The following is a 14,698-nucleotide window of genomic DNA, read 5'->3' as shown; positions in this document are numbered from 1 at the left end:
TAGACTTCTCTTGCTTAAAAGAGTTAGAATGAGCATCTTAGGTTTTTCTTCAAAGATTGTTTTCACATCCTTTCCTCCTTCTCATAATTCTTTCAAATCTTCATATTTAATCCTAAATATCTTAAGCATCCTTCCTAAATATACATGCCAGCACAGCACATAAATTTCTAGTAGCTGCATGGAAAGGTTGCATAACCTTTCTTGTCCTCTACTTCTCTATTTATATGTTTAAAGGACTGGTTACTGCTTTTAAGCATAGCCTTGGAATGAATGTTTGTTACTTGGTTTTAGTTTTATTTTTTCTGTAATGATAGTGTTTCAAATCACTTACTTGCAAGACTGATATTCCTAATCTAAAAGCTTCTATCTTGGATTCTTTGTTATTAAATACAATAACATTGTATATGGTTGGTCATGTTGAAACACATGACTTCTTGGGTATGCTTGCTGAATAATCCATGTCTCTGAAGCAACCCTAAGTGTGAAATATGTGAGAGTCAGGGCTCTGGACCCTCAAACTTGGCCCCCATGATTCCCAAGTCCATAACAAGGAGTATTGAAACTCCAGGAATCTGGGGTCTGCTGTGGCATTTCCTTATTCTGAAATTATATTTTTAATGTGCATATTCTGTGAAATAGAAAGCATGCACATTTAATTTCTCCTCTTTTTTCCATTTATTTTCTTTTCCCTTTTACTGAATTCCCTGGAGTAGAAGCCATGCTGCTCACTCAGCATTCAGGTTTTGTGTCATTCGCTGGCCTTTGATTCTGTGTTACCTTTATTCAGTTATGTTTTCATTCTTTTTTGACTCCATTGATAGAAATGTTAAATAACTTTGGACTAAAAATGCATCCCACTACTTAATGATGAATTCCCCTTACAATTCCAGGCCTCTTTCCTTTTGAATTTTTGCAGCCACTGATGTGAGCAGGTTGATTACCTTTTTACTGTGAAGGTTTTCTGCAGAAAAGCAGCTTTTACAATTATGCTGACTTCAACTCCTTCTGCTGCTTTTATACATGGCTCTACAGAAAAGAAAAATCTCTGATCAAGAAACTAAACTGCTGAATTAAATTACCACTGCAGAAACGGTATTATTTTTTGTGCTGTAAACAAAGTGGATGGTGTTAAAAAAAATTACTATGGTAATGTAGAAGTGCCTGGTTGTTGTTTATCTGCTAAAAGCTATTCTGTAAAATGCCAGCAGGTTCAAATTGTTATATTTTAAAGTGATCGCAAGAAAGTGGCAGTCTAGCATTTTTCTGACTGTCAGGATACTAAACTTGCATAAAATCACTGGTTTTCACAGTTTTGTTTATATTGTTGACCTGCCATTGCAATCAAAAACTGTCTGGTCAAGGGTGCATTTCAGTTGCAGCCTTGGAAAGTGAACAGGGTTTGCTTGTGTCCACTGCACATAACCAATGTGATAGCTGATAGCTGATAGCAAAACAAAAACTAATTTGTGTTGTGTCTGTGAATTAAACATCTCTTGTACCCTCTTCTGGTGTTTCTGAATCCTCAAATATAAATTTTCCTCACTACTTTGGTTTTTTTCCCATTCTAGAAATTCTTTCCAGCATTATGTTGATTTCTAGCCAAGTTGCTCTTGCATTCTATTTTTCATCCTTACTGTTGTAAAAGAAAGCAACACAGAGTGTTAATGTTTTTATTAAGCTGAGGCAAACTGTTTGAGCTGTTGCTAATCTGATGTGCAAGCAGGTGTTCAATGTGATCTATTTCTGTAGGTAGAAAACAGCACAGTTAAAATTGTTTCGAACTTTTGGGGTGCAAGAGATGAAAGCTCTGGCATATTGTGTTTCTCGAGTTCATTATGGTTTCTGTGTAGGAATTTTCTTGGTGTGCTGTGCTTTGTTTCTGTTGAAGGAAAATAATGTGGTTATTTAGGAGGGAGATAGAGTCATGGGTCAAAAGAAGTTCAACATGAGGTTAATAATAATTTGCTCCTTACTGGATCAATACAACTTTCCCTTAGCCTAGGAACAGCATTGCAATGTGAAGAAAAGGTTACAGGCTGTTGTATGTATTAGAAAGCAAGATTACTTTTTCTTGCATAACTCCCTACTATATACAACAGGCTGCAACCTACACAAATAAACTTACCTTATTGACCTTGTTTCTTCTCCCTTTCTGCCTCCCATTATCCCTTTGCCTTTTCCAGTGTATGCTCACTTGTTCATGTGTTCTTAGCAATACATAGTGATTTGCTGGTTTTAGGAAAAGTGACAGAAAAATAACAGCTTCTCACTCTGATGTGATAACCAGTCTATTTTAAATTTTTTAATTAATTAGAGGAGTTTCCTTAGTTATTTTATTTGCATTTGGAAATAAGATAAGTTTAGTAGTAAAATGTGCCACTTCAAGTTCTTACCTCTGAAACAGGTTGCTGAGTAATGGGTGGAGGAGATAAATCGAGGTTTTGTACCATTGGGATTTTGCTGAATTTACATGTGTAGATGTGTACCTATGCACTATCTTTAATGTTCCAGTTTTACTTTTAATAAGGGAAAAATCAAATAAAAGCTATCAGCTGGAGTCCTTGTGCTGCAAATTGTATTAAGTTGGCACAACTTCAGCAGACGTCTTTTTTTTCCTCTTTAGCATTGTATAACCATCCATGTGGTTGAAGTGCAGCCTCGTGACTCTCAATCACATAATTAACAGCAATACTTGCTGCAGTGAGCACCCATGGCGAGCCAGGGACTCTCCTTTCTACTCTGCCAGTGAGGCAGCAAGGACAAGGGCTTTGAGCAGGGTTACAATTGCAGCTGTGTCTCTCTCTCCAGTCCTCCCACAGTGTCTGTACCAGTTCAGCTCATTGGGTTTTCTCAGCAGAGCTGGTGGGGATGCCTCAGTCTGGCCAGGCAAGGGTCAGTTGGCTGCAACAGTGATCTTATTGAGAATACTTTAAGTGAAGAAGATTTGTTTATGGATCTATTGCAAAAACCTGTGTTTTGGCTAATAATAAGCTCATAATATAAAACTGGGGAGGAGACAGTAAATTTCAGCCAAAATAACTTCTACTTCAATTATGCTTATTTTGAGGTGTTTCTTGCCTCCTACAAGCCCCTCCAGAAAAAAGACAGGAAGATGCTGTTTAAAAGTTGAATTCAAAATGTATGTATTTAGGTGTCAACAGAGAGAAGAATTTACCAAAACCTCATTATTTTGAGAACTTTAACTCTGCTTAAGTGGTTGATTTTCCCTTACTTCTGTTCTCTGTGCAGAAAGGCTGAAAGGAAGTAAAAGTGAAAATACTTAAAATACATAGTTTTTGGGTGAAAATTCTGGAATCAAATATGCATGTTTTTATAAAACCCTTTAATCATAGTAACCAATAACTAGCATTTTAAAAAGTGCAGAACGTGTGCATATTAGTTTCCTAATAAACCTGTGCGCAAGCTACCCATCAATTTATTGCAAAAATCTTCTTTTTAAAATGACATCTAAAGAACATTACATAGTGCAAAATGATTTACCAAAAAACCCCAACCCTGCCAAAACTACCCCACTGAAAAACTAAGAGTTTCCTATAATTGTAAATATCACAGTATTTAAAGAATTTCTGTTTGGTGATTTTTTTTGTTTTTGATATTTGTAAATTAACAAAAAAAATTTGTAGAGAAAAAATTAAAAATCAGTTGCACAGATTTTAAGTAGGTGTCTGAAATCTAGAATGTCATTGTACCATTACAACAGATGGAGTTGGTACATTTTCTTCTTAAAAATGTTTGGAGTCCAGCTATGGCAGTGTTTAAATAACAAGGCTCCCTTTTTCTTTTTCTCCTCCCTGTTTTCACAATAGTCTATAGTTAGACATGTAATTGTTACTAGAATAAAAATATAGCAGTTGGTATCAAAGTCCTGTTAACCTATGTGCACAGTAAAAAATATTTTCCAATAGTATTTCCATAATTTTTGTTAATATTTGAATTACTGTCACTTCTTTGCTGTGGTATTTCATCTCCATTTAAATATATATATAAAAATAATACTGAAACTTGCAGATAGATTACAGACTTATATGCTTTAATCATCAGCAAAGGAGATTATAAACTTTATAAAAAAAATAATAATTATTTAATGTAGAAAAATTATAGTTGTGTTCCAGTTAAAAACCATTGGAGTTTTATATTCCCAGGTAAGAAACTGCACTGGATTTAAAGTAACTATCCAGAAATTAAATAAACATAATGAACAGTTTTGGAAATAATTGGAAAAAAATTCAGTCTCTAATTATCACAGTAAGAAATTATTTTAAAAATCATTTCTTCACGGCTTTGTTGCAAGTTAGCCCTTTACAGTCTAAATATAATTGTGCATACTCTAGTTTCTACTGCAAAGGTAGGAAAACACAAACCTTAACTAAAAGTAGCACATATGCTGTTGAAATTTCACAAGGGAAAAACCTGTAATTTTTCATGATGTCTAGACTTCTCAAAAATAGCTGTCTCAGACTGGACTCCAAGTAGGCTCCTGGATGCCTCAGTAGAAAAGTCCAACACTGAGCTGCTGTGGTGCCTGAGTTTCTTCTCAAGTATTTGTATGTTTATGAAGGTCCTGCAGAGCTTGGCTGGTAAAAGCTGAGCACCAAGATAGCCCTCTCTGGAGGTGGCTGGAGCATTTAAGACACTTACATCTTTCTTCTGTAGGTTATACTGGTCACATCTCACCTTAGTTTTTGTAGCCTCAGGGAGTTGTTTGGCCTCTTCTATGACTTCAACTCCTTGCTCCCTTTTCTATCAGTGAGCATGTAATGAGGAAATAAGGCTGTGATGGTAACTAGGTCCACATGTGTGGAAATGGAAGAAACTCACTGCATTGCAGTGGAAACTGAGCTGAAGAGGCTTATGAAGTTATAGAATAATCTGATTTGGAGTTATTTTAAAAGTCTCAAAGTCTAATCAGAGGCAAAAGTGCTAATAAAATGTTTCATATAATGCAATGCAGAGAAGAAAATGCAGTTGTGCTGTGAAGGCATCACGAGCTTGTATTCATTTCTCATCAGCCTAATCTAGTATAGTTCAGGTATAGACAGCCCTTTGCTCTGAGAGACATTTAGAAAGAACAACACTTAAAAAATTAACTAAGGGAAAGTAGGAGAAGGGAAAGAAACATAATGGGAAATTTTTACCTTTTGCTTTCATGAGTCTGAAACGCCATCATGTCCCACAGCCTCAATCGTCCCACTGGCCACGGGCAGCTTTGAATGCACATTGGCACACGTGGGATTTTTTTCAGTGGGATATTTGTGGGTTTATATATCAGATTCAGACAGGAGAGCAGCATGTCCCACATTCTGAAGTTGGAATAGTGATTCCAGGATTTGGCCAGCTTCTAAATGCCCAGTAGAAACCCATCTAAACAATACTGTATGTATCCTTTCATTTGAATGCAGCGCTTCACAAATGAAACAGACAAAAAATAAGTAATAAAAATAGTATTCATATTGTTAAAATCTGAGTAGGAATTTATATCTAAGTCATAAGTGAACTGTGTATCATATAAAACAAACAAAACAGTAAAACACTTAACCAATAAGCAAAATACTCCTTTCTTGTGACAACTGGAAAATAATTGGCATATCCTTAGGATTGTTGTGCTCAAAAGTAATTTTTGCTATTCCATCTGAGTTTGGTAAAAAATTACTTTCAAAATAAATCTTCTACATTTCTGAGAGAAAAAGAAAGAGAGAAACAGCATATAAATTCCTTGCTAATGGAAGATGGCTTTGTATTATTTTTAGACTAGTGCAATCAGCATAGAGGAATAGAGGGGCCTCCTGCGTCTAGTCCTCTGCTATTACAGTTAATCTCTTTCACTTAATCCTATTCAGATCTGTATTAAACTCCACATTCAAACATGGCATGAATTGCTCTTACTGATGATGGGACCAGAAAAAGGTGATAAACTGGGTGAATGGATAGCCAGTTGTCATAATTCCAAGTAAAATGTTGGACAGTGGGGAAGGAAAGATGCCAGCAAGAGAAAGGTGTCTAATGAATTTGCTACAGAAAAACAAAACCCAGATGCCTCAGATACCAGCATAAAATGCATAGGATAGTAGGATAATTCAGTGTGGGAGCAGCCTCAGGAGGTTGTCTACTCTGGTCTTTGGCTCAAAGCAGGGCCAGCTCTGAGGTCAGACAAGGCTTCTCAGGGCTTTGCCCAGCTGGGTGTTGTTGAACACCTCCTGAGATGGAGGCTGAATGAACTCTCGGCCAACCTGTGGCACTACTCATCTGTCCTCATGGCAGAAAAGTTGGAGATGATATTTTGGCAATAGCTGAGAGGATAGCAACTTGCTCAGATTTAAGGCATAGTTTCTGTTGTTTCATTGCTGCTTAGCTAAAATCGTCTCGGGAATGTGCGTCAGTAATCTCACATCTGCTTTGCCAGTTCTAGACTCTCATTTCTTTGAACTCAAGACTGAAGAGAGTAGATGTGCATGTGCAGCTTCTATATTTGATTTCTGTTTAAGCATGTATTTTGTGAAACAGTAATACTTAGACTCCTTAGGAGGGAGTGCTAAGTTCTTTTAATTATATGGAATAATATCTGCATTGTTCTTGAGGTATATTATTCCTGTCACAGATTAGAGAATATTTTCACATCTGCATTGTTTCTCTTTGAAAGAAATAGTTAATACCATTAATTTGCTCTTATTGGGGAAATGGTTGCCCCAATGAAATTTAAAGGTATTGAATATGGGAGAGTTTACATTTATTTCTATATACTCTCTGATCTTTACTGAAATCCAGAGTTAATTATTGCAGCAAAGCAAAATCCTCTAGAGATGAGGTAAGATTGGTTTATGGTCCATTATGAAGCACAATTGGAGTCTTTTGTGGAAAATTTTTGTTTTAAACTTTCTCTATTACCTTCTTTTGCATTGTGACCATGAGGGGAAAAAAATGGTCTGCCATAATTTCTTCCCATGACAAAGCTGGGAAATTCTTTAAAAATGAGAGAGTTACTGTAAAGGTCATCTAGTCCAGCTCTGCCAGTCTAGATTTATTCCTCACTGCATAGAATATAACGGTCTGAAAGTGTAATTTAATATGGTCTAGAGCTGTAGATCTATACACTAATAAATCTCTCAGAACATTTCCTAATTTCCTTTCATATCCCCATTCTATATTTTTTTTCTGTTATCTATTTCATATCTGATTGTATCCTGCTTTTATTACCTGATAAAGGACCATTGCCTTTGTAGGTATCACCATTGTTTGTACATCAGTAAGCTATATTTCCTGTAATTTGTACAGTCACAGTAGCACAGTTGAGATTTTATTTTTTATTAATGTAGAACAAGTGATTTCATCCCTCAGTTATTCCCCTTTGATAAAGACAAGATGAAGTGCAGCACATTGTAGCAGAGTAGTTTGTGTCAGGTATCGCACAGAAAGGACTCAGCATGAGTTACCACTGTGATATGGTGGGGAGTGTCACATCCAGGAGAACTTTGATCTAGGGCCTGACTTCTCTGTTGAGTCCTCTCTGCTCTCCTTTCTGTACAAGGGAAAGGGAGGTACCAGGACTATGAAAGCATTCAACCAAGGACACTGGCTGGCATGTGTCATGAAATTCGGCATTCTAAAAAACTGGTACTGAGTGGTGGAAATGTTGTTTGAATTAATGGAGCACATACGCCTGTTTCAGAGTGCCATTTTATCAAAATGCTTTGACAAACAGCTCCATTGTTTCTGAACAAGGGATTTTTTCCGAGTAGTGGTTTTGACTCCACAGGAGTCTCTGCCCCATTCCTCTACCCAACTTACACAGTGGTGGCCCCTCAAGCCTGTTGCTAACACACAATATGAGAGATTGTATGGTTCCACCTGGGAGGAAAATGGCTCTTTGCAGCACTGCAGCTCCTGAACTGAAGCTGTTTTATTAGGTGTTTCTGTTTTACTGGAGAGAAGTGCTTGTTGCTTAGTGCCTGATCCCTGAGTCAGCCAATCCATCTCTGCTACTGTGCTGTGTAGGAAAAAGCAACCTGGTATTTTTCATAAAGCAATAACTTCTTTTTGTCCACTTCTCAAATATATCCCTTTGCTTTCAGATTAACCCAAGTAGATAGCATTTCCAACACTGCAGAATTCTGACTTTAGAATGATGTGTAAAACTTCTTGTAAGCTGGTTTGTACCCGTAAGGTCACCATAGCCAGCTCAGAATTAAAAAGACCTAATGTTATCTTTCCCCACCTTCTGCAAAGGGCTGTTTCATCTTATGCTTAGAGGAAATTTTACTGAGTTCCAGCAAGTAATGGGACTTTTATCCTGGAGTGAACTGTTCTTTTTCTGCCTTAATTCATAAGGCCAGTGGAAGTGTTTGGTATGAATTTTAACAGAATGTACAATTCCTGATGTACAGAAGCTCTTGCCTTCTTTTCCCCATGAAAACTTCCCCTCTGTTGAAAGCCAGAAGGAGTTTTCTGTTTCTTTCACTAAGCATATGATGTCCAAGTGCTAACAGAGAATAACCTGCTAACAGAGAATAGTGTATCTTTCTTGAAGTAGAAATCTGTTTTCTCAGAGCGCCTACATCCTCTGCACTTTTCTTTGTCACACAATCAGACATAGCAATTTGAAAGAGATCATGCTGAAGGGCACAATCAGAAGTGTTGCTAACTCCTCCTGCAGAAGGAGGTGTATGTGCTCTTCAGCATGAGCAAGCACCAAGGTGCTGTAAGGGGGCATGGGACCTTTATTTTTGGCTAATGATTATTTCTGTACAAAGACCATGGGCTTGGTGCAAGATGTTGTTAATGCCCTGGGGGGATTACTGTTTTACAGCAGTTTGTTTTCTTCTGAGAAAATCTGGGATTGGCTCCATGCTGTGCCATAGACCACCTCTCTAATCCAATAATAGATGAAGAATAAGTTTCTTATATCTGCTTGGATAGTCTTATTGTTTTAATGTTTAGATAAGCATAAGAGGAAAATCTACCTTCCCTATGAAAACCACATAAATTTTCTAAGAAAACCAAGATTTTTCCCTGGAGGAAATTGCAAAGTTTGATATCTGCTGGAGGGGCATAGCAACAGGGCACAATTATCCACAAAGCTTCTCAAATGCTTTTGGGGTGACTTGTCTCAGACACACTCTGAAAGGACAAAAGGCAATGGACAAAAATTGAAATACAGGAAATTCCATATAAAAATAAGAAAAAAATACTTTTACTGTGAAGATTGTTCAGTGCTGCCCATGGAGTTAGTGGAGTTTCCATCTTGGAGATACTAAAAACCCAACTGGACACAGCCCTGAACAACCTTCTCTACTCGAGTCTGCTTTGAGCAACAAGGCTGGATAAGATGATCTCCAGGGGTGCCTTCCCGCCTCAGTTGTTTTGTGTTTTTTCTGACTGGTCCGTTCTTCTCAGTAAGTGGTTAAACTGGGAACTGCTGCAGGTTAAATACTGTTCTGTAACAGGTGATAGTTTAGTTTCTTTTTTCCTTCCTAAATGTGTACACTTGAAACATACACAGTGATGGAGCAGCTGATGCATCTAGAACTTTTGCCATTAAAGGATACATACAGTTTTTGAATTCTCCCCTTCTCTCCTAGATTACTTACTGTCAATAAAAAGTAGTGTGGGAGGTACCAAAATTACATGTTTTAAAGAGGATGTAGAGCAGAAGAATGATCTCAGAATAAATTATTCTAATGAACAGCACTTGTCTAGTTTAACTTTTTATCCTCATTTGCTTCAGGCAGTTATGACACTTCTGTAGTTCTTGTTATGGCAGTCGAAAAGACTGGGGGAATGTGAGAACTCTCATTTAAAGTTAATGTTGTCCAGGAGTTTTACTGCTTTGGTATTTCAATTAAAGAGTCCTGTGGCTTAATGGCTTTCCCTAGTGGTGGAAAGCAGCACCACTGTATATTATTTTTCCAAATAGCCTGAAGATTTAAAAAATTATTTCTTCATTCATTATGCTAACAACTTTGCACAAAATATTTGCACTAGATTGCACAACTGCTAAGTTGTATCCAGCTAATGTAACATTTGCCACAGAGCCCGCCCCAAATGACAAGAAAACATTTAGAAATGGGAGGATGAATAAGAATCCCAGAGCAGAAAAGCTGTTCTTGCTATCACATTTCAGACAACCATAGTTCTGCCCTTAGCTAGCCTATTCTTCTTGGATAAGCAGACATAGCAGCAGTTGTATGAAAGAAAAGACATCTGATATTATCAGCCCTTGTAGACTATGTAATAAGGAGGCCATCCTGCACAGCTCATACAGCCATTGCTTACCTCAGAGGCAGATAGGAAGTTGGCAGCTTCAAGATCTCAGACTACCTATTATTACAGTAAAAAACTCTTAAGGTACATACTGTTTCTTTTTCCTTGTGGTCATTAACAAAGCGCATGAATGAAATTCTGCTGCTGATTGGCAGGTTTCAAACTTTCTGATCTGACAGAGGTGTTCCCTCATCACATCTTTGTAACACAGTGATTGAAAACTTTATTTTCCACAAATATCCATGAAAATAATTAGTCCTGTCTGTTATTAGCTCTTAACAGAGACTAAACAAGATGGTAAACAAAAAAAGATATTGGCAAAGTCCTCTGTTGCGAGTACCCTTAAGCATGAGATGTTAATACTGATGTCAAGTGTGACATTGTGTATAAATAGGTTTGCATTTTCCCCCTTTTCACTCCTCATTTAGCTCTGAAATTTTGGATCTCAACACACCAAATGCAGAGAAATGTGTATGTGATATATCAAAACTGTGAAAATAGAACATTGCCAGTGTTCTCAAAGCATGGAGAACTATCTCTCAAAGTGAGAGATCAATCATATAATTGGCAGAACCAGCTTTCATTTTTTTCCCAGATACTGGCTTTTCCATCTGTAGCAGAAAGTTCCAGTAATCAGATGTGTTACAAGCTACCCTGCTGAAACTAGAGAAAGCTATCTTACAGTGACAGGGGGGAACTGCCTTACTGTAAATAGTTCCTTAGTATTGTAACTTGCAGGTTGAGAAAAATTGGATTTGACCTGAGCTCTAAATAAAACTATAAAGATATACCTGCATTTTCCCTTCCAATCAGACTGAGCTCAAAGTTGGGTAGAAGAATTGGGTATTACTTTTTCCATAACCTGGTTTTCTCTTCCAGCTTTTTTTAAATGAATAAGTGAAAAATGTCTGAAGAAAAGTGGAGAAACAAAAAAAGCCCTTTAATGAGAATTTTAGGAGCTGTCCAATTTAGTACTAATTGCCATGGCCAATCTAGACCTTCAGAGAATCTTCAGTTTTTGGTAGACCTACAAATTCTGTAACCATGAAGGAGTTTCTGTAACTATTAGAATATATCTATTTTTTGGATGTGGATGTAATGTTCTGTTGGTCACACCTGGAATTTATATTAGATCTTAGAGAAGCGCTAAGGAACAGCCTGACGTCAAATCTTTAGACATCTTCCTCAGCCTCTTGAAGGTTGTGAAAATAACCAGTCTTCTCAAATTTATCATTTCCATAACCAGTCTATTTGTTTTCTACTTTTATGTGAGCTGTCAACTAGAATAGAAGTTTTCTAGCCTTCATCATAACAGTTTTATCAAACATGCTTCTCTTTTGATACCAGTTTAACTCCAATTTAATATTAGCATTGAAAGATCAATTTAATAAGTTTCTTATCTGGCATGAAACAAATAAATTAATTGGAAACTTAAATAATTTCATACTTTCATTTAAATACATTTTTCCAAATAGAGAGCTATAAAATCACTACTAAACAAGTTAAATACATTTTCAGGCTTCTGAACATTAACGACTAACTTTCAATCTCATTTCCCTTCTGAGCAGATTATAGAGCAGGTATAGTACTAACCAATAATACTTTATCCCAGGCAACAAAGCTGGATAACTCTTAAGAATGACACAAAAACATGATAGTCTCATTTCTTGAAAATGTTGTGTTATACATACAAAGATGCTGACGTGTGATTGTGTGCATGCAGATAGTATTGATTATACCACCTATATGGAATTAGTTTCGTGCTAAAGAGTAAATATGATTACAGGCCAGAGGTGATCTCTCTGGTTGGGGTGAGCCTTCACCTGCAAGTTTTTTACAATGTAGCTGCGTTGCTGTGCTGTAATTCTAAAAGGCTTACCCTGGGGCAGGTTGCCCTTCACAGCTGTGCAGTCTTCTGCTGGCCTTTCAGAACTCTGTCAATCATTTTGAAGACTGTAAAATAAATACAACCCACATAGCAAGTCTGTTAATGAGCAGTTGCATAAAGAGAGGAACTGTTATGGCTCTTCCCTTCACATTGAAATCTCCATTGGCTCATGGAATGTGCAGCTAAGACCTCAGAGAGGTAGGGCAAGAGGTACACTAGTTCCTTTGCAAGAAAAACCAAGCAGACAAAAAAACCACAGACAAAAAAACCCTACAAAACCAAAACACCAAAGCAGAAACATGGCAAAAATCCCTTTAATAAATGGTGGTTTATTCCTTTTAAAATACACGTCCTTTGAGGCTGCTAATAGGAAAGGCAGACCTTTACATACATGATATGTTTCTTTGATATTCTACTTAGACATGCATTTGTCAAAGGTCTTAGTCTAGGTACACTATTAAATAGAACTATTTCAAAGATCACTTATTACAGGAGAAAAGCATTGTGTCTAGAAAGCTCACTGAGTCTTAGTGTATTCAAAAGGGTTTTGATATATGTTAAACATCAAGTGACACCTTGCTTTTGGGTAATGGGAAGTTTTTCTAGTTGTATTTTGAGTGACTGGAAAGCATTTAATTCAGAATACGATTAAACAGTTTCAAATATTGTCTGAAGTGACAATTTCCACTTGTCTTCAGGTACTCATCTATTTAATATTTCAGTGTCAGTCTTGTTTCCATTTTACTCATTATTTTGAGTTACTAACAACTTTCTTTAATATGGAATGCTGCTTTCTATTTTATTTCATGCTTGCTCTAAGAATTAGTTGGAGATGGATTCTTGGAAGTTGGGACAAGGTATTTAGGAAAGCAGTTGCTCAAAGCTCAAGATGTATCAGAATCAAAATGCAGGGAACATACATTGAATCTGACTTTGTGGGTGAGTGCTAAACAGTATCTTACAGCAAGTTTGCATTAGCACAAATAAATTTCTTGCTTTGGTGTAAATCCATGTTTTTAGGGTTCATGGCATTAAGAAGTAGTATTTATATTATTTCCATATTTTCCACATCACAGAATTAAGCTGTAAAAGGGGAAACATGATGGTGGCCAGCATTAGGACAGGTCGTTTAAAGAAGCTGTGGAATCTACCTCTTTGGAGATAGCTGGATCTAGGTTAGAGATGACCCTGAAGAACAGGATCCAGTGTTGGCTTCAAAGCAAGCCTTGCTGTAATCAGGAGGAAGGACATGACCTCCTGATGCCACTGAGAAAAGGGCACTTACCATTATCTTACAACTGGTAAGAGGCTATGTTCAAGTCAATGATTTACTAAAAAGCAACAGAAGAAGCATTTTTAGATTTCATGCTCACTTGTTTGTTGTTGTTGTTTTCTAATTACATATATTACATATACATTTTCTGCATTAAGAAAAAAGCTGGTGCTGGATTTTAGCAAAGGGTCAACTTGAAGCCTGAAGTCTATGTAAAATAATCTAAAGTGTTAGTTAAAATCACTTCAGTTGAAATAGTTCCCAGGAACTTCACTCAGTTGTTGAATTTGCCCTTAATTGTGATTTAATTCAATGAGCTAATTCAGAATAATAACTGAATTCAATAAAAATTTTCTATTTTACAGTATAACATAATGTATGGGAAAATGGTTAGACATCTAAATTATATGCTTTCTTCCTATTAAAAACTGATACCCCTTCATTACCCTTTCTTCCCAAAAACTGACTCAGAAGTCGAGAGGTGTGAACTCAGGTTTGCAGGTTCAATTTACAGACAAAACATCTAAAGAGAAGGCTTTTCATATTGTTCTCACCTGCTCTCAGAATCACTTGTGAGAAAATGGAGCAGAGATTTTCCTTTTCTGCTTTGACACTGTGAAAATAATAGTGCAGAAAAGTCAACCAGCAGAATGAAATTGTCTGAGTTGTGACATGAGAAGTGCTAAAGTTTTGGATTTGTAGGTGTCTACTTTTTCAGCCAGTTTGAATTAGGTAAAATTTTCAGAGGGATTTATTTACACACTTCTGCTCAGCCACTCTGTTATTCCTGGGCCATTAAGATATCTTCTAGTCCTTTGCAGGTTGAAGTATTTCATGTGATGTAAGTTGGGATGGTGTTGCTGTCTTGGTTTGTTGCGAGGTGGTGCTGATTTAATTGGTACCAGTAGGGGAAGAAAATGACGAGACAGGGAATGAAAATGAGTAGGATCCTTTTTTCTTCCCAGTGGAGGCCTATTTTGACCCACTGAGGTGGCAATCTAGTGGAGTAGCTTTAGTCAGATGCAGTCTCCAAGGGATCAGCACATCTAGCAAGTCAGTTAAATTTTTTAATTACACCTAATTATTGTCTTGCTGGTAATTTTTCCCCATGGCATGTTAGTTTTTTCTGCTTGAGAATCTCTGAGCTGTGAGGCAGAAGATCCCTTCAAAGCTGAGTCTGCTGCACATGAGCTCACAGGTCTGGGAAGCAGGGAGGAGAAAATTAGAACAGAGTCATTAAGGTTGGAAAAGAGCTCCAAGGT

The 14,698-nt window shown here is 36.9% G+C and overlaps 1 protein-coding gene and 1 long non-coding RNA gene across 12 annotated transcripts in view; one reads left to right on the top strand and one right to left on the bottom strand.

The window, feature by feature from the left end:
• CNKSR2 (connector enhancer of kinase suppressor of Ras 2) overlaps positions 1-14,698 on the top strand; it is a 207,474-nt gene that overhangs the window by 134,869 nt on the left and 57,907 nt on the right. The window lies entirely within an intron of this gene.
• LOC138102938 (uncharacterized) lies at positions 422-4,757 on the bottom strand. Its single transcript, XR_011147627.1, has 3 exons — positions 4,383-4,757; positions 2,394-3,254; positions 422-1,879 (listed from the first exon to the last, which is right to left on the bottom strand). It is a non-coding gene; the product is annotated as an uncharacterized lncRNA (long non-coding RNA).

This window comes from Aphelocoma coerulescens, chromosome 1 (genome assembly GCF_041296385.1).
Source record: "Aphelocoma coerulescens isolate FSJ_1873_10779 chromosome 1, UR_Acoe_1.0, whole genome shotgun sequence".
Lineage (NCBI taxonomy): Eukaryota > Metazoa > Chordata > Aves > Passeriformes > Corvidae > Aphelocoma > Aphelocoma coerulescens.
The sequence above is the reverse complement of the archived record's forward strand: the minus strand, read 5'-3'. Positions and strand labels throughout refer to the sequence as shown.